Here is an 18,987-nt window from a genome sequence, read left to right as displayed (position 1 = left end):
TTTTTGGCTGAAGCTATCGTAGCAGTGATGATGAAGAAAAGTGCAGATAGAGAGGATTGAAAATACTGGCAGTTCTCAGCAGATTAGCAACCTTAAACATGAACTCTCCTTCTCAGTCTGCTGACACTGCCTAACCTGTTGAACCTCTCTCAGAAATGCAGGCATAGCTGCAGTGGCCATTGCTGGAGCGGACTTCGGGCCAGATTGAAGCAGCAGGGGTTGGACCCAGGAGTGAAAAATGAACCGATGTTTAGCTGATTTACATGTCGAGCCAGATTGAAAAGACTAAGGCATCAAGACCGAGGATGAGGATAAAGGTTCAGTTCACTATACTCCAGACACTTCTCTCACCTCAGCGCTCAATTAACTCCATGGCTGTGGACTCACTTTTGGGGACTCTGCAGTTGATATTATTTGCTTACTTTTTTATTGTTTGCACGATTTGGTGAATATTAGGGTTGTATACTACATGCATATTTTGATAATAAATGTACCTTGAACTTGAATTGTAACTTTCTTTCATTAGTGAAAGAAAGATCCGCATTTGCGCTGCACCTCTCATTTACAGGCAACCCAAATTGCCATACAACTATTTAATACTTTATTAAATGTAACCATGGTAGAGATGTAAGGAATCTGACAAATTGTTCACAGCAAACTCCCATAAATAGTATTTTGATAACGTGCTGTTATCTTCACTCAAAGCTAAATATTGAGCACACATTAGAATCAAGCTTAATAGCACAGGCATATGGGTGGGTATCTTCAGACTCTTGTATCTCCTCCTTGATGGTAGAAATGAGAAGAGGCCATGTTCTATGTTTTGCTGGCTGCCATTTTGAGACATTGTCTTTTGAAGATGTCCTTGTTGCTGGGGAGGCTAGCGGCCAAGATCCTGTGCAGTGGCCCCTCCATACCAGACAACAATGCAAAGAGTTAGAGTGCTCTCCATAGTACATCTATAGAAATTTGCCAGAGAAATAGTTACTTCTCTGTCAAATTAGGGCCTTTCATACCCACCTGAATTTAAAATAATATAAAAACACAGCACTTCCAGCGCTACAATCCTCCACTTGATGGTCAGGTGAGAAATTTCTGCCCCTGACTCATTAAGGAGAGTTTTGAACTTTTGAACAGGGACTTTTCATGCAAAAATATCGGGAGTTGATCGACATGGGACTTTGAGACTTTTTTTTACTGTGCCCATAGTCTGTTCTTCATCAAATTATGGTATTGCTTTGCACTGCTGCAACTATATGTTATAATTATGCGGTTCTGTCAGTGTTAATCTTTGGTTTGTCCTGTTTTCTATGATATCACACCAGAGAAACATTGTATCATGTCTTAATGCATGTATGCATTTCTAAATGACAATGAAAGAGGACTGAGTGTTCTCATAATCTAAAAAACAATATGTGTGCTACTGACTGAGTTACAGTCTGAGTTTTAATAGTACTTTTTTGTTCATTGATCAACAATTCACCAACTTCACTAAATTATACAATCAGAATCTGAATCAGGTTTAATACTATTCAAAAATGTTATGAAATTTGTTGTTTTGTGTCAGCAGTACAGTGCAATACATAATAAAGAAAACTAAATTACAATGAGAAATATATGCGTGTATGTATATATACAATTAATTTAAACAAGTGGTGCAAAAAGAGAGCAAAAGTAATAATAGCAAGATAATTTGTTATTTATTGAGATACAGTGTGGAGCAGACCCTTCCAGCCCTTCAATCCACACCACCCAGCAACCCCCGAATTAATCCTAGCCGAATCATAGGACAATTTACAATGACCAACTAACCTACCACCCAGTCTGTGTTTCGACTCTGGGAGAAAACCGGAGCAGCCGGCGGAAAGCCACGCGGTCACAGGGAGAACATACAAACTCGTGACAAACACCACCCAGGTCACTGGTACTATAAAGCATTGTGCTAACCGCTATACAACCATGCCGCCCCATACATGGTCTTATTGTCCGTTCAGAAATCTGATGGCAGAGGGAAAGAAGCTGTTCCTGAAACATTGAGTACGTCTTTTCAGGCTTCTGTACCTCCTCCTTGATGGTGGCAATAGGTATGCCATGGGTGATGAGGGTCCTTAATGATGGATGCCACCTTACAAGTCATTGCCTTTTGAAGGTGTCCTTGATTCTGGGGAGGATCTTAATACAAAAACATGTGTGCTGCCAACTGAGTCGCAATTGTTGTTTCAATATTATTTTTACATTAATTGATCAACCATTCACTAATTTCACTAAGTCACAGAATGCTACGTTATGTAACTTCACCGTTGACTGGATGGCACATTGAAATGTTCTCTCAGAAATTATTTCCTCTTCAAAAGTAAACTGAAAAAACATCACATTACAAAAAAGATGATGATTCAATTTTAATTACTTGTGTAAATTTGAACAAATTTTCTCACACCTATTCTCCTAGGAACAATTTTATCTGAAAGATTAATTTATCAGCAGTAAGCAACATATTGTTATTAGCAAATTAGCTGTAATATTGAATAAAATGAATTCATGGAATGCCGAAGTGCTTTTCTAGTTGAATATATTGAAGTAATATGTTGAGATACATGGTACTGTAACGAATAGTGTGATGATTAGTATGTAGCGTAATGATTTATATATTGAGGTAATAGGTTGGGACAGCATGCTACTGTAACGATGAGTGTCACAATTAGTATATAGCATAATGACTTATATATTGAGGTAAGATGTTGGGATGAGATGGTACTTTAGCGGTTAGTGTAACACTGCTCTCTCTCTCTCGCTGGCTATCCATCCCATAGGATGATGATGGTTCCTTTCAGTCATTTAGTAGGGTTGACCCCACTCCTCAGAAAGGAACAGCGTGTGAGTGAATGGATTTTAGGTGAGTAGGAGGTTGCACAGGTCCAGACCCACCCTCTTGACATCCCCTCCCAGATCAGGCGGCATGGTGGGGTCCAAGACGGCTGAGGGGAGTTCTGTTGCAGTGAATGACCAGGCCAAGCTTCGATGCAAGGGATGCCCTTTCCGCGCTTCACGGCAATGTTTGCTAGATGGCTGTTGACCTTATGAGAGGGTCATCCACCCTTTGACAGGTCTTGTTTTTCATCCTGAAGGGTGTCTAGCCACCCTCCTCACCAGACAAGCCTGGTGGGGGAGCCGGTTTATTTGCCGACCACCCGACCATGCGACAGGTAGTACTGGGTCACATGGTACCAGTAGCACTCAGACGAGTGACCTGACTTTACAACACTATTGACTCGGGTGCAATCCCTGTCGCTGTTCTCTCCATGATGGTGTGTGCCTCCTCCTGGTGCTCCAGTTTCCTCCCGCATTCCAGTTGTAACACGCTGTAAGGTTTCACTGCTAATGTAATGGTCTCTCTGTAGCAGCTATGTTTGGGTTATGACGAGAGACTTTGGAATGTGTGCTATCCAATGAGAGGCAGGTTGTTTTTTCTTGTGGGTCTGAGAGAGGGAATTTGCATCTTTTGTTTGGCAGAAGATGTCAGAATGGCGAAGTCGCAGACTGCAGCATGGAGTGGACTTGGAATGGGCTCAGGAGTTGACGCCTGGGCGGAAATCGATGGAGAACAACAGACAGGAAAACTGTGAGCTCCAACTTTGCAAAATAGACTGCTTCATGAGAATGGGCTCTTTTTTCTCTTTCTTTACTAACCCTACAGTCAAATTAAGAATTATAATAACTCAATCATTTAATTGCATGTTGTGTACTGTTTGTCATTTTGTGGTACTGATTTGTAACGGGGAACACATCACGCAGCATCGACCCAAACAAGATTTCTCAAATTTGGCCGGGCTGAAGGCTGCCTTTCCCCAGAGTAAGCTGCTAGCCGAACCCTGAGGGCCACACAATGATGTGTGGTCAGGATTAGTAAGCTGTGAGCATGCTATGTTGGTGCCGGAATCGTGACCACACGTATGCCACCCAGCAAAATCATCACTGATTTGATTTGACACAAACGATGCATTTCATTATATATTTCCATGTACATGTGACATATAAAGCTAATCTTCACTAACTAGGAAACCGACTAGTTTTGATTTGTGTTGCGGGAAAGTGTTAACTCAGGATCTAGTTGTTTGGGGCCTGTAATGACACAGAAGCCTTCCCAGTAAGAGAGGACTAGAACTCTGATGTTCAATGTTCAAAGTAAATTTTATTATCAAAGTATATACATGTCACAATACAACCCTTAGATTTGTTTCCTTGTGGGCATATTTAGTAAATCTATCAAATAGAAACTATAACAGAATCAATGAAAGATCAGCCAGAATGCAGAAGACAACACACTGTGCAAATGCAAATATAAATAAATAGCAATAAATAATGAGAACATGAGATAATGAGATAAAGAATCGTGAGTGTGAGATCATTGGTTCTGGGAACATCTCAACGGATGATCAAGTGACTGTGGTTATCCCCTTTTGTTCAAAAGCCTGATGGTTGAGAGATAGTAACTGTTTCTGAAGCTGGTGATATGAGTCCTGGGGCTCTTGTACGTTCTACGTGAGAAGAGACTATGGCCTGGATGTCGGGAACTCTGATGATGGATGCCACTTTCCTATGATAGCATTTCATATAGATGTCAATGAGGAACTCAAAGTAATTAACAAAAGGTTAATTTTGGAGAAATTAATGTAAGTAAAGGATGTAAATCCCTAGAACCTGACATCCTGCATCCCAAGTTTTTAAATAATTCCAACCAGCCCATGCCAAATAAAATGCCCATCTAAGCTAGTCATAGCTTAAATGAGCACCACTGTAGCATAGTGCTTAGCACAATTATGGGACGTATGTGTTCAAAGTTCAATCCTGCCATTCTCTGTAAGAAGTCTGTATGTTCTCCCTGTGGAATGCGTGGGTTTTCTCTGAGTGCTCTGGTTTCCTCCCACAGTCCAAAGACATACCAATTAGATTTCGTGCCTTCTGGGGACGAAAAAAAAAATCTCCTCAGCTAGAGAGAGAACCACTGTCTCAGCAGTTAACAACACAGAGAAGCCATTTTATTAGCCTCAACAATAACATACGAGAAGAAACCCCTTACATCTATAAACTCTAAAGACAGTTGTGTGTGAAAATCCTAAGGGGTCAGCAATTTCTCACATACTTAAACCACCCCATCTGACACCAACAATCATTTAACGATAAAAATAAAACTTAAAACACATTTCTAGGTACAAGGAGGATGTCAGGCTTTCACACAGAGAATGGTGGATGCATGGAATGAACATGCATAAATAGAGTAGCCACTGAGTGTAAATTGCCCCTACTTCCATTTATAGAAGAGTCTAGGATCCAAAGGCACAGCATAGTCTTCTGCTTAGATGGGCATTTTATTTGGCATGGGCTGGTTGGAACAGCATCAGAATGAACAGACATCCCCTTAACACTTCAAAGAGGAGGATGCTTTTCAGCTGGATGGTGAAGGAACTGTGAAATTCATTGGTACAGAGGGCTATGGAGGCCAGTTCACTGGATGTACTTAAAGCAAAGATTGCTAGGTTCTTGATTGGTAAGGGAGTTATGGGATACAGGGAGAAAGCATGAGAATGGGGTTGAGAAATTTTTCAACTATGATTGAAAGGCAGAGCAGACTTGATGGGCTGAATGGCCTTTTCTGCTCCAACGGTCTAATGGTCTTTAATTTATCAGTCTAACCTATTTTATAGGACTTTACAAAAGGCCTTCTAAAATTGCAAATATAGCACATCCACAATGTTTCTTTTATGTATGCTACCACTTTCAGTTCTAAAACTCTAGTCGGCTTGTTCAACAAGATCGCTCTTTGTGAAATCCAGTTGATATTTCATGAATGTCTGGTATAATATCTTTATAATATCCTTAAACATTGTCCTGACTGTTGATGATCAGCTAAATAGCCAACAGCTTGCTGTTTTATCCACTTCTCCTTAATTTTAATAATGAGGTTATTTAATTTTTTCAAATTATTTAGAAATACAGTGCAGAACAGGTGCTTTTGGTGCAACAGGTCACACCACCCAGCAACTCACCTATTTAATGCTAGTCTAATCACTGGACAATTTACAATGACCCATTAACCTGGTACGTCTTTGAACTGTAGGAGAAAACTCACGCACACATGGGAAGAATGTATAAACTTTCTTACAGAGGACTCCGGAAATTGGGAACCAATTTCCTTCAGGATCAATAAAGTATGACTATGACAATGACTATGGAACTGAACTGCGAGCTCTGATGCTCTAAGCAGTGGTGGCATCTTGCTAATCACTATGTTACCTACTTATAGTTGCTACACTTCAGTCTGCAGGAACTGCTCCATAATCTAGAGAAATAACAGCGAATAAACAGTCACTAATTAATTGACTGTCTCATTTTTTTCTGCGGGATGCAGATTATTATGTCCAAGGGATTTATTGGTTTCAGAACCACTAATCACTTATGACTTATTTTTAATAACACTACTTCCCCATAATTCCTCCTTTCCATCAGTTTTTCAGTTTTACAGCATATCTGGGAAGTTGCTTTTACCCTCTTCTGTGAGGACAGAACTGAGGTATAATGTCTGTCATTTCTTTGTGGTCCGATATCTGACTGTAAGGGAAACACAAGCCATTGCAGCAACTGGGATCTGGGGTAACGCAAAAGAAGCTGGAGGAACTCAGCAGGTCAGGCAGCATCTATGGAGCGAAATGGACAGATGACATTTTAGAACAAGATCCTTTATCAGAACCAGATGAAGGGTTTCGACCCAAACCTCAGCTCTCTATTTAACTCCAGAGATGCTGCATTGAGTTCCTAACTGCAAGGAAGCTACATTTTTCTTCATTAAATCTTTTCCCCCCTATTTTAAGTGTTTGTAGAAACAATTTCAGTCTACATTTATACTTCTACCAGCTTACTCTAGTTCTCTGCATAGAATTGGAAAAAGGTGCAGAAAGTTTTACATTCAGTCAGCTCCATCATGGGCACTAGCATCCCCAGCATTGAGGACATCTTCAAAAAGCCATACCTCAAAAAGTCAGCATCGTTAAGGACCTATATCACCCAGGACATGCCCTCTTATGACCGTCAGAGAAGAGGTACAGGAATCACTTCTTCCCCATTGCAATCAGATTTCTGAACAGACATAAACACCTCCATTATTTTTACTCTCTTTTTGCACTACATTTAATTTTTTAATATACCTCTTATTGTAATTTAGTTTTTTAAATGTATTGCATTGTACTGCTACCGTAAAACAACAAATTTCAAAACGTGTCAGTGATAATAAGTTGGATTTTGATTCTGATTTTTTCTTATCCAAACTCCTGTTTTCTTTTGTTTTTGCTGAATTCTAAACTTTTTCTAATCCTTGGGCCTGCAACATAATCTGTCAACGTTATCTCTCTACCATTTATTTAATACTATCCTTAACTTCTTTTGTAAGCCTTGGTTCCACCACTTTCCCCTGCAATATTGTTGCTTCAGAAAGGAATGTTCATTATGTAATTCCTGCATTTAGACAGATTAGGATAATGAGCAAAAAAGTAGTAGATGGAATGCATTATCAGGAAGTGTGTGTTCAGTACGGTAGACTATTTTCTAAATGGAGAGAAAATTCAAAATTCTGAGGTGCAAGGTGACCTGGGAGTCCTTATGCAGAATTCCCTAAAGGTTAATTTGCAAGTTGAGTTTGTGGTAAAGAAAGCAAATGTGATGTTAGTGTTCATTTCAAGAGGACTAGAATATAAAAGCAAGGATGCAATGTTGAGACTTTGTAAGGTACCGGTGAGGTCTTGCTTGGAGTATTGTGAGCAATTTTGTGCCCCTTATCTAAGAAAGTATGTGCTGACGTTGGAGAGGGTTCAAATGAGGTTCATAAAAATGACTCTGAGATTGAAAGGCTTGTCATATGAAGAGTGTTTGATGGTTAAATGAGGGCTAACCGCATTGAAACTTATCAGATGCTGAAAGGCCTAATGTAGAGAGGATGTTTCCTATGGTGGAGAAATCTAAGACCAGAGGACACAGCCTCAAAATAGAAGGGCCTCCTTTTAGAATGAAGAAGAGGAAGTATTTCTTCAGCAGGAGACTAGTGAATCTGTTGAACTTGTTGTCACAGACAGCTGTAGAGACCAAGTCATTGGGTATACTTAAAGCAGTGGCTCATAGATTCTTTTGTTGTCAGGGTAATGAAGGGACTTTGGGAGAAGGCAGGAGATTGGGACTGAGAGAAAAATTGGATCAGCCACGATGGAATAGTGGACTAGACTCAATGGGCCAATTGGCCTAATTTTTCTCCTATACCTTAATGGTCTTATGGCTTTATCCCTTAAATGTTAACCAATATCTACCCACTATCGTGTCTGCTAATGATGTTTCCAATCGATCCTTGGTAAATCACTGTGCCTCTTAGCCCATCTCACTGCTACAGGTATATATGCCGCTGATAGTAGCTCACCAGAGCCTCCTGTCCTGCGCCAGTCTTTCAAGTTGTCCCCACATGTAGCCTATCTTCAAAGATCTCTCCTCTCCCAGGGATGATGCTTTTGGAGTTCCTGTAGCATAAGGACTTTATGGGATGGGCTTGCTAGCCCCATGTCCAACCCTCCTCCTTTCACAGCCAGGCTTGGACCCATCCATTCTGGAGTTTAAATTACTGAACTTGCTTTCATAATTAAACTGAGAAGAAAAGTCTTGGATCAAAATGGTAGTAAAATGGTTCATAATGAAGGTTGCAAGCATGGAAAAAGACCAAGGTAATGTGTCTGAACGACTGGCGTGCTATCGTGCTCACCTCAATAGGTCAATGACTACATTTGCAGTATGCTGCCATCCACACTGGACCTCTACAATTCACCAACTGACATAACCGATCAACAGATTACAGAATAGCCACAGCTCTACACTCGTCCTTACACATCTAGAGAAGAAGGATGCTTATGTGAGAATGCTGTTCTGGGACTACAGTTCAGCATTCAACATCATAATTCCCTCCAGGCTTGACAAGAAGCACAGAGACCTTGGCCTTCACCCTGCCTTGTGCAGCTGGATCCTGGACTTCCTGTCAGATCGCCACCAGGTGGTAAGAGTGGGCTCCCTCACCTCTGCCCCTCTGACCCTCAACACAGGAGCTCCTCAGGGCTGTGTCCTAAGCCCCCTCCTTTACTCTTTGTATACCCTTGACTGTATTGCCACCCCCAGCTCCAATCTGCTAATTAAGTTTGCTGACGGTACTACATTAATTGGCCTTGTCTTAAATAATAATGAGGCAGCCTGCAGAGAAGAATTCATCACACTGACACAGTGGTGTCAAGAAAACAACCTGTCCTTCAACGTCGCAAAAACAAAGGAACTGGTTGCGGACTACAGGAGGAATGGAAACAGGCTAACCCCTATTGACATCAATGGATCTGGGGTCGAGAGAGAGTGAACAGCTTTAAGTTCCTCAGCATACACATTACCAAGGATCTCACGTGGTCTGTACATACAGGCTGTGTGATGAAAAAAAGCACAACATTGCCTCTATCACCTCAGACAGTTGAAGAAGTTTGGTATGGGTCCCCAAATCCTAAGGACTTTCCACAGGAGCACAATTGAGAGCATCCTGACTGGCTGCATCACTGCCTGGTATAGGAACTGTACTTCCCTCAGTCGTAGGGCTCTGCAGAGAGTGGTGTGGACAGCCCAGCACATCTGTAGATGTGAACTTCCCACTATTCAGGACACTTGCATAGACAAATATATAAAAAGGCCCCGAAGGATCATTGGAGACCGGAGTCACCCCAACCACAAACTGTTCTGGGAAAAGCATAAAAGCCAGGACCAACAGGCTCCGGGTCAGCTTCTTCCACCAGGCCATCAGACTGATTAATTCACGCTGATACAATTATATTTCTATGTTATATGGACTCTCCTGTTGTACATAATATTTATTATAAATTACTATAAATTGCAGATTGCACATTGAGACGGGGACATAACGTAAAGATTTTTACTCCTCATGTATGTGAAGGATGTGATTAATAAAGTTAATTCATTTCAATTCAATAGACTTCCTTAACAAGATTAACAAGATTATTAACTAACCCATTGTCATTGCACAAAATCAGATCTAGGATAGCTGGTTCTGTGTTTCTTTCCTCAATGCACAGAGGATGTTTCCCATAGTGGGAGAGTCTAGGAACAGAGGCCACAGCCTCAGAATAGAGGGATGTCCATTTAGAGCAGACATGAAGAGAGGTTTCTTTAGCCAGAGTGTAGTGAAACTGTGGAATTCATTGCCATAGACAGTTGTGAAGGTCAAGTTATTGGGTATATTTACAGCAAAGATTGACAGGTTCTGGATTAGTCAGGGTGTCAAATGTTATGGGGCGAAGGGGACACGAGGGAAAAAATTCTTCAGTCAGAGTGCTGTGAGGGTGTGGAACAAGTGGTGTATGTAAGCTTGGTTTCAACATTTCAGAGAAATTTGGATATGTATATGGATGGTAGGGGTATGGAGGGCTCTGGTCTGCGTGCAGGTCGATGGGAGAAGGCAGTTTAAATGGTTTGACATGGACTAGATAAGCTGAATGGCCTATTTCTGTGCTGTACTTTTCAATGACTCTAAGATAGGACAATAGGTTGAGAGGGATAAGAAGTCAACCATGATTGAATTGTCAAGCAGATTCAATGGGCTAAAAGGCCTAATTCTGCTCCCTTACCTTATGGGCTTGTATAGAGGTCTGAAACAGCATCTTTTGTACATTTCAGGAACTCGTACTCCACATTGCTAATTTCTTTTGGCCTGCCTATGACACCATGAGGAGCATAGGTCAGGTGAATGGCCACTGTCCTTTTCCCATGATAGTGGAGTCCGAAACTGCTGAACACCAGCTTACGGTGGGGGGAGAATTTACAAGAGATCTGAGGAACAATTTTTTCACACAAGGTGTGGTGGGCTTTTGGAACAAGCTGCTAGAGGAAATGGTAACGCTGGGTACAATTTGAATGTTTAAAAGATGTGCACAGGTACATGGATAAGAAAGCTTTGGAGGAATAATTTCTATTCCTCTCTTATGAGACCATTGAATGTATTCCTAGTGCGATACTCTTGACCTTACAATCTGCATTGTTATGATCTTGTACTTTACTGTCTATCTACAATGCACTTTCTCCAGATTGTAACATTTTATTTTGCATTGTTATTGTCTTACCTTGTTCTACCTCAATGCATTGAAAAATGAATTGATCTGTATGAACAGTATGCAAAACAAGCTTTTTACTGTACCTACATTGAAGTCAGAAGTTTACATACACCTTAGCCAAATACATTTAAACTCAGTTTTTCACAATCCCTGACATTTAATCCTAGAAAACATTCCCTGTCTTAGGTCAGTTAGGATCACTACTTTATTTTAAGAATGTGAAATGTCAGAATAATAGTAGAGAGAATGATTTATTTCAGCTTTTATTTCTCTCATCACTTTCACAGTGGGTCAGAAGTTTACATACATTTTGTTAGTATTTGGTAGTGTCACGTAACCCGTGACGGGTTAAAGAACCAGCAGAAATGGAAAACACTTTGGAGTCCAGTATTACTATTAACTAATGGTATTTATTAGTAACTATGCAACACAGTAATATAAATGCAGATTAATCGAACAGGTTAGCTATGATTATATATAAGTAAGTGTGGAAATATATGAAAACCAAGCTTCTTCAAGTCTAGGGGTAAATAACTAGTCTTACGATGATGAGTAAAGTTCAGTTCAGTTCGTGGTGTTGAGTTGAGTAGTGATGGAGAGAGAGAGAGGGAGAGATTTAAGTCTTCAGGTGAGCTGTTGCAGTCAATCTTCCCGTTGTCCCCCATAATCCTTTAAATGTCACTGACTGTGACCACAACAAAAGGGGACCGTTCTTCTGTGGTGGAGCTATCAACTCAGGCGAGGGATGGCCACACAAATAACTCCCCACCGGTCACGCCTGTTCACACTGCGAGAGCCACTGATCGATCCGCCTGATCAATCCTCCAAAACCCACTTTTTCTGTGGGCACAACAAAGCTCATTCAGTGTCCAAAACCATGTGTCTCAGGTCTATCATTTGACCTTCTATTTATCTCCCTGTGCTGAGTACCAACTGTCTCTCAAATAACTCCTCCCTTCTCTGTCTATGTAAGAATGTACAAGCAGGTGATGTTCTTGGGAAAGTATAAACAAACTGTGAGCAGTCCTCGTCCCTCTCTCTCTCTCTTAAAAAGAAGATGTCGGTGCTAAATAACTCTCTCTCTCTCTTTTCAAAAGCACAGTTCATAGGGATAATTCAGGACCCCGTCACAGTGGCATTGCCTTTAAATTGTTTAACTTGGGTCTAGCATTTTGGGTAGCCTTCCACAAGCTTCTCACAGTAAGTTGCTGGAATTTTGTTCCATTCCTCCAGACAGAACTGGTGTAACTGAGTCAGGTCTGTAGGCTTCCTTGCTCGCACACGCTTTTTCAGTTCTGCCCACAAATATTCTATCCAATTGTGGTCAGGGCTTTGTGATGGCCACTCCAATACCTTGACTTTGTTGTCCTTAAGCAATTTTGCCACAACTTTGGAGGTATGCTTGGGGTCATTGTCCATTTGGAAGACCCATTTGCAACCGAGCTTTAAACTTCCTGGCTAATGTCTTGAGATGTTGCTTCAATATATCCACACAATTTTCCTTCCTCATGATGCCATCTATTTTGTGAAGTGCACCAGTCCTTCCTGCAGCAAAGCACCCCCACAACACGATGCTGCCACCCCCATGCTTCACGGTTGGAATGGTGTTCTTCGGCTTGCAAGCCTCACCCTTTTTCCTCCAAACAAAACGATGGTCATTATGGCCAAGCAGTTCAATTTTTGTTTCATCAGACTAGAGGACATTTCTCTAAGAAGTAAGATCTTTGTCCCCATGTGCACTTGCAAACTGTAGTCTGGCTTTTTTATGGCAGTTTTGGAGCAGTGGCTTCTTCCTTGCTGAGCAGCCTTTCAGGTTATGTCGATATAGGACGCTTTTTACTGTGGATATAGATACTTGTCTACCTGTTTCCTCCAGCACCTTCAAAAGGTCTTTTGCTGTTGTTCTGGGATTGATTTGCACTTTTCGCGCCAAAGTACCTTCATCTCTAGGAGACAGAATGCGTCTCCTTCCTGAGCGGTATGACGGCTGTGTGGTCCCATGGTGTTTATACTTGCGTACTATTGTTTGTACAGATGAACGTGGTACCTTCAGGCGTTTGGAAATTGCTCCCAAGGATGAACCAGACTTGACATCATTTTCTGACCTCAATCCAATAGAAAATTTGTGGGCAGAACTGAAAACGTGTGTGCGAGCAAGGAGGCCTACAAACCTGACTCAGTTACACTAGTTCTTTCTGGAAAAATGAAACAAAATTCCAGCAACTTACTGTGAGAAGCTTGTGGAAGGCTACCCAAGTTAAACAATTTAAAGGCAATGCTACCAAATACTAACAAAGTGTATGTAAACTTCTGACTCACTGGGAAAGTGATGAAAGAAATAAAAGCTGAAATAAATCATTCTCTCCACTATTATTCTGACATCTCACATTCTTAAAATAAAGTAGTGATCCTAACTGAGCTAAGAAAAGGAATGCTTTCTAGGATTAAATGTCAGGAATTGTGAAAAACTGAGTTTAAATGTATTTGGCTAAGGTGTATGTAAACTTCTGACTTGAACTTTAGGTATAAATGACAATTTATGTACCAATTTATATATACCAATGACGTACCAATTTATCAGTTTACTGATTTGCCAGACCTGTTTCTCTCGCTCTGCAGATGTAGAAACAGAAAAAAGAATGTTTGCCATTTGAAGACCATAAGATATGGAAGCAGAAGTAGGCCATTTGGCCCATCGCGTCTGCTCTGCCATTCAATCATGGGTTGATCCAATTCTTCCAGTCATCTCCATACCCTTTGATGCCCTGGCTAATCAAGAATTTATCTATCTTTGCCTTAAATACACCCAATGACTTGGCCTCCACAGCCACATGTAGCAGCAAATTCCACAGATTTACCACCCTCTGACTAAAGTAATTTCTCCACACCTCAGTTCTAAATGGACGTCCTTCAATCTTGAAGTCATGCCCTCTTGTCCAAGAATCCCCTACCATGGGAAATAACTTTGCCATATCTAATCTGTTCGGGCCTTTTAATATTCAGAATCTTTCTATTACATCCCCCCTCATTCTCCTGAACTCCAGGGAATACAGACCAAGAGCTGCCAGATGTTGCTCATACGGTAACCCTTTCATTCCTGGAATCATTCTTGTGAATCTTCTCTGAACCCTCTCCAATGTCATTATATCCTTTTTAAAATAAGGATCCCAAAACTGCACCCAATACTCCAAGTGTGCTCTCATGAGTGCCTTATAGAGCCTCAATATCACATCCCTGCTGTTATGTTCTTCACGTCTAGAAATGAATGCCAACATTACGTTCGCCTTCTTCACAACCGACTCAACCTGGCAGTTAACCTTTAGGGTATCTTGCACAAGGACTCCCAAGTCCCTTTGCATCTCTGCATTTTGAATTCTCTCCCCATCTAAATTATGGTCTACCCATTTATTTCTTCCACGAAAGTGTATGACCATACACTTTCCAATAATGTATTTCATTTACCACTTCTTTGCCCATTCCCCTAAACTATCTAAGTCTCTCTGCAGGCTCTCTGTTTCCTCAACACTACCTGCTCCTTCACTTATCTTTGTATCATTGGCAAAATTAGCCACAAGTTCATTAATTTTCATTAGTTCATTAATGCCGTAGTCCAATCATTGACATACATCGTAAAAATCTGCTATCCCAACACCCTTTACTCTCACTCTCTGTTTTCTGCCGGCCAGCCAATGGTCCACATGTGCTAGTAACTTCCTGTAAATCCACAGGTTCTGATCTTGCTGAGGAGCCTCATGTGCAGCACCTTGTCAAAGGCCTTCTGACAATCCAAGTACTGTACACGACGTCTACTGCATCTCCTTTGTCTACCCTGCTTGTAACTTCCTCAAAGCATTGCTGTAGGTTTGTCAGGCAGGATTTTCCTTTCAGGCCTATCATGTCATGTGCCTCCAGATACTGTTGCAATGGAATGTGGCGAATGAGGCAAACCCAAGTGCAGGACACAGGCACGGAAATTGAGTTAGGATGCTTACACGGGTGTAAACGCCGAACAGCAAACAGGAGGGATCTTGAAACAAAGCCCTGATATGAACCCTTGACACGGAGCCTTGACTCAGAGAGACGGAGTCTCATAAGTAAACCTTGAAACTGGAGCTAAACTTGGAACAGATGGTTCTAAGTGGTCGGGAAACGTTAGTTATCACACAGGAAAAAGACCAGCGATCTGGCAACTAGGGTTTGTAACGCTGGGGTTCTTATACTGCAGGTCCTGATGGAAACCAGGTATGTCGTCATCAAAGAAAATTAGAAGCAATTGGGAAATTAACGGTTGGAAGTGTGGCATAATCAAAGGAAATTAGAGGAAACTAGGGAATAAACAATCAGGACCATGACAAATACTCTGTAATCTCATTCCTAACAATCGATTCCCACAACCTCTCAACCACTGATATCAGACTAACAGGTCTATAGTTTCCTTTCTGCTACCTCCCACCTTTCTTAAATAGCGGAGTAAAATTTGCAATTTTCCAGTCATCTGGTACAATGCCAGAATCTATCGATTCTTGAAAGGTCATCATTAATGCCTTTGCAATCTCTTCAGCTACTTCCTTCAGAACCCGAGGATGCATTTCATCAGGTTCAGGAGATTTATCCACCCTCAGACCATTTAGCTTCCTGACCACCTTCTCAGTCGTAATTTTCACTGCACAAACTTCACTTCCCTGACACTCTTGAATGTCTGATATACTGCAGATGTCTTCCACTGTGAAGACTGATGCAAAATACTTATTCAGTTCCTCTGCCTTCTCTGCATCTCTCATTACAATATTTCCAGCGTTATTTTGTATTGGTCCTATATCTACCCTCAATTCTCTTTTACCCTTCATATACTTAAAAAAGCTTTTAGTAACTTCTTTGATATTAGTCACCAGTTTCCTTTCATAATTCATCTTTTCCTTCCTAATGACCTTCTTAGTTTCCTTCTGCAAATTTTTAAAAGCTTCCCAATCCTCTGTCTTCCCACTGGCTCTGGCTTCCTCGTATGCCCTCTTCTTTGCTTTTACTTTGGTTCTGACTTTAGTTGTCATGGTAATGTCCTTCTTCCCTTTGAAAATTTCTTCTTATTTGGAATATATCTGTCTTGCACTTGCCTCATTTTTCACAGTAACTCCAGCCATTGCTGCTCTGCTGTCCTTCCTGCAAATGTCCCTTTCCAATCAACTTCGGCCAGTTCCCCTCTCATGCCATTGTAATTTCCTTTATTCCACTGAAATACTGACACATTAGATTTTATTTTTTTCCCTCTCAAATTTCAATGTGAACTCGATCATATTGTGATCATTGTTCTCTAAGGGTTCCTTAACCTTAAGCTCTCTTATCAGCTCCGGATCATTGCACAACACCCAATCCAGCACAGCTGATCCCCTAGTGGGCTCAGCAACAAGCTGTTCTAAAAAGCCATCCCTTAGACATTCTACAAATTCTCTCTCTTGATGTCCAGTACCGGCCTGCTTTCCCAGTCCACTTTCATGTTAAAATCTCCAACGGTTATCATGACATTATCCTTCTGACATGACTTTTCTATCTCCTGCTGTAATTTGTAATCCACATCCCAGCTGCTGTTTGGAGGCCTGTATACAACTTCCACTGGGGTCCTTTTACCCTTGCCATTTCTTAACTCAACCCTTAGAGACTCTACACCTTCCAATCCTATGTTATCTCTTTCTAATAATTTAATATTATTTCTTACACACAGAGCCACACCACCCCATCTGCCTACTAACCTATCTTTCCAATACACCGTATATCCTTGGACGTTCAGCTCCCAATGGCAGCCATCCTTTAGCCAAGTTTCAGAGATGGCCACAACGCCATATTTGCCAACCTGTAGCTGAATTTCAAGATCGTCCATTTTATTCCTTATGCTGCGTGCATTCAAATACAACACTCTCAGTCCAGTATTTGTTACTTCCTGTTTTAAATGCACCATGCCCCTATTGCCCTGTAACTCATCCCACTGACTGTGATTAAGCCTCATTTCCTGCCTTTTCTCTCTATAATCTCTGTTGCATGCTATCTTTGACTTATTTCTGTTTTCCCCTTCCTCAGCCCTATCACTCCAGTTCCCATCCCCCTGCTAAGTTAGTTTAAACCCTCCCTAACAGCTCTATTAAATGTGCCCACTTGGATATTGGACCCCTTCGGGTTCAGGTGTAACCTGCTCTTTTAGTACAGGTGGTACCTCCCCCAGAAGAGGCTCCAGTGATCCAGGAATCTGAATCCCTGCCCCCTGCACCAGTCTCTCAGCCACATCATGCTATTCTTGCATTCGCTAGCACGTGGCACAGGTAGCAATCCTGAGATTACTACCATAGAGGTCCTGCCTTTCAGCTTCCTACCTAACTCCCTGAATTCTCTCTTCAGGACCTCCTCCTTTTTTCTACTTTGTCATTCATACCAATCTGTACCAAGACTGCTGGCTGTTCACCCTCTCCCTTCAGAATACTCTGCACCTGATCCAAGGTATCCCAAACCCTGGCACCTGGGAGGCAACGCACCATGCAGCTATCTCTATCAGGCTGACTGAACCTCCTGTCTGTTCCTCTCACTATGGAATCCCCTATGACTACCGCATTCCTCATCTTCCTCTTTCCCTATTGCACCATGGAACCAGGCTCTTTTTTTGAAATAAGATCTAACACTTTATTTTAGATTTCCATCATATCCAATGGTTTGTTATTGTAGCATGATTCTAGGTTTACCAGAGTCCACATTGAGCAACAGTTACCCACTGCCTTTCAAAAAGTAGGCTGAGGAGGAAGATGTTGAAGACATCAATGTTATTCAGCTGCCATACAAAAAAAAATCATTCTCAAATAGGTCCAGTCAATAAAACTAAAGGAAAAACATGATGGATGAGATGTTGCATGCACCTTTGTGGTAATATCATTCATTCTCTACGTGCCATGTGGTTGTAGTAATATAGTGGATTTGTATCTGTGGGAGATATAAATAATGCATATCTTTCATACAGATCAATTCATTATACTGGTGCATTAAGGTAGAATAAGAATGGCTAATCATGGTCTTTCCGTCACCATGAGTGTTCTTGGCAAATTTTTCAACAGAAGTGGTTTGCCATTGGCTTCTTCCAGGCAGTGTATTTACAAGCGAGGTAACCCCAGCCATTATCAATACTCTTCAGAGATTGTCTGCCTGACGTCAGTGGTCGCATAACCAGGACTTGTGACATGCACCAGCTGCTCATACGACCATCCTCCACCTGGTCTCACGGCTTTACATGACCCTGATGAGGGGGCTAAGCAGGTGTTACACCTTACGTAAGGGTGACCTGCAGGCTAGCAGAAGGAAGGAGCTCCTTACACCTCCTTTGACAGAGATGTATCTCCAGCCCGCCACCCAACTGAGGAAATGTAGTGGATTTATACCTGCAAAATAAAGCCTTGATGCTGACATTGTTTGTAAAAAAAAAATTTTTTTAAAGGCACAATGTTAAAGTAATGTAGAGCAAGCACAGTAATGTAAGTACTCCCAGAATACTTGGCTCTGATACTGAGTGTGACGTACGGACAATGTCTGGGTGAAGTAGTAGATGCTCTATATTTTACCTGCCTAGAAATGGTCAATGCCAACACTAGTTAGTAAGAGAGTGTGAAATCCAGTTCATCAGAAAGGGAACGTTGAAATCTTCCTCTTCTTCTTAACCGCATCACTCCTACCGGGGCGTAGGCAGCCAACAGCAACTCACCAGAGTCCTCAGTCCTGGGTTGAAGGTTGATCGGCCTGGTGGCTTCCACTTTCACCACATAACGTCATGCGTCTT

Source organism: Mobula birostris, chromosome 1 (genome assembly GCF_030028105.1).
Source record: "Mobula birostris isolate sMobBir1 chromosome 1, sMobBir1.hap1, whole genome shotgun sequence".
Taxonomy (NCBI): Eukaryota; Metazoa; Chordata; class Chondrichthyes; order Myliobatiformes; family Myliobatidae; genus Mobula; species Mobula birostris.
Note: the sequence above shows the minus strand (reverse complement) of the source record.